Source organism: Mandrillus leucophaeus, unplaced genomic scaffold (assembly GCF_000951045.1).
Source record: "Mandrillus leucophaeus isolate KB7577 unplaced genomic scaffold, Mleu.le_1.0 Scaffold661, whole genome shotgun sequence".
NCBI lineage: Eukaryota > Metazoa > Chordata > Mammalia > Primates > Cercopithecidae > Mandrillus > Mandrillus leucophaeus.
In genome coordinates this window covers 1,097,996-1,099,867 of record NW_012107153.1, presented here as the reverse complement: position 1 = coordinate 1,099,867, position 1,872 = coordinate 1,097,996, and the positions used below count along the sequence as shown (strand labels likewise).

The 1,872-nt window shown below is 51.7% G+C and overlaps 1 protein-coding gene across 1 annotated transcript in view; it reads right to left on the bottom strand.

Annotated features, from left to right (window-relative positions):
• Positions 1-1,617, bottom strand: part of XIAP (X-linked inhibitor of apoptosis, E3 ubiquitin protein ligase) — a 73,320-nt gene extending 71,703 nt beyond the window's left edge. Inside the window, exon 1 of the mRNA XM_012001515.1 lies at positions 1,351-1,617. The gene's annotated coding sequence lies outside the window, so the exon portion shown is untranslated. The remainder of the gene's footprint in view (positions 1-1,350) is intronic.
• Positions 1,618-1,872: the final 255 nt, after the last annotated feature.

The following is a 1,872-nucleotide window of genomic DNA, read 5'->3' as shown; positions in this document are numbered from 1 at the left end:
TGGCTAACATGGTGAAACCCCGTCTCTACTAAAAATACAGAAAATTAGCTAGGCGTGGTGGCAGACGCCTGTAGTCCCAGCTACTAGGGAGCCTGAAGGAAGGAGAATGGCGTGAACGTGGGAGGCGGAGCTTGCAGTGAACAGAGATAGCGCCACTGCACTCCAGCCTGGGTGACAGAGCAAGACTCCGTCTCAAAATAAATAAATAAATAAAATTTACCATTTTAACCATTTTTCGGTGGCAATAAGTGTATTCACATGGTTGTGCGACCATCTCCAGAACTTTTTTGTTATACTTGGCACTTAAATTTGTGCCTCTATTATGGAGCACAGTGCTTTCTGCCATGTAGTATATATGGCACTTGTGTACACACCTTATCTCTCCTATGTTGTAAGCTCATTTATGGCAAGATCTATGTTGAACTCATTTTTGTAATTCCTATTCCTCCAAAACCCTTGGAAGTCATCTTTAATTCCTTTCTCTCATATCCCACATCCAATCCATCAGCAAATCTTGTCATCTCTATCTTCAGAATGAATCCAGAATATCACCAATTCTCGACTCCACATTATGACCTTAGTGCATCTCTCTCGGACTGTAATAGCCTTCTCACTGGTCTCCCATTTACATCCTTGCTCCTCTCCAGTCATTTCACACAATGGCCAGAGTTATCCTCATGAAACATGTCAGTTCATGGTCATTTCACTGCTCAGATCCCTTAATTGGCTTCCCATTTCCCTCAAAGTAAAAGCCACAGATTTATAATGACCTACCAAGGCTATCATAGCCACCAAAATGACCACCAATGGTCTTCACCTCTTGCTATTTACACCCCGGGGTAGTTCTCTTCTATAATGAACCAGGGCTGACTGTGTCATCAGTAGTATATGGTAGAAATGATAGCATGTGACTTACAAGACTAGGTCATAAAAGGCATGTGGTATTTGCCTTGCTCCGTTTTTTGATTGGTTGCTGTAGGGGAAGGCAGCTATCATGTCATGAAGATACTCAAACAGCATGTGGAGGCTGGTTTGAGTGAAGTGGTGTTTACAACCAACTGATCACAACTAGTTACAGATTTCTTTCTTCCTTCTCTATTCTCACTGCTTTACTTCACTAGCCTTTTTTAAAAAACAGCAGGTAGGCTGGGCATGGTGGCTCACGCCTCTAATCCCAACACTTTAGGAGGCCGAGGCGGGTGGATCACCTGAGGTCAGGAGTTCAAGACCAGCCTGACCAACATGGCAGCGCCGGCCCGAGGGGAGTGGAGGGGAAAAGAAGAGAGGGGAGGGAGAAGAGGGGAAGGAGGGAAAGCGGAGGAGGGGAAAGCCTACACAAGCTGTACCCACCGCGCCAGGACAGCCGGCCCGAACTGCCCCGCGGCGATCAGCTCGGTCCAAGGGGAGGGTCCCGGAGGAGGCGCGGCCCGAGCCCCAATCTGGAAATGCCAACTCCGCTCTGCGGCCTGGCCCCAGCCTAGGTGAAGGAAACGGAAGTCCCTTCGTCTCCCTCACGCGCCTCCACCGGTCGGCCCATCCGCTGGAGAAACCCGGAGTCGTGAAACCCGAAGTTTGTCCACGTCAGGGCCTCAAAGAGACACCAGGCGCTGTCCGTCAGTCTCCGGGCCCGGGCTGCGCCACTGGGCCCCGGCTGTGTCCTTCCCACCCCCGGCCGGGAGGTCAGCCTCCTGCCCTGCAAAGCCCCTCCTTCTTCCCCCCCCCCTCCGCCATTTTCCAACTTACCACTTGGGCCGGGCGTCCCTCGATGAGCGCCACGCCGGCTCCGGGCACCGCCAAGGTCCCCCCACCTTCCCGAACCGGAAGGGGGCAGTAAGAAAAAATGAGGCCCTTGCAACCCCTAACCCCCCCCCG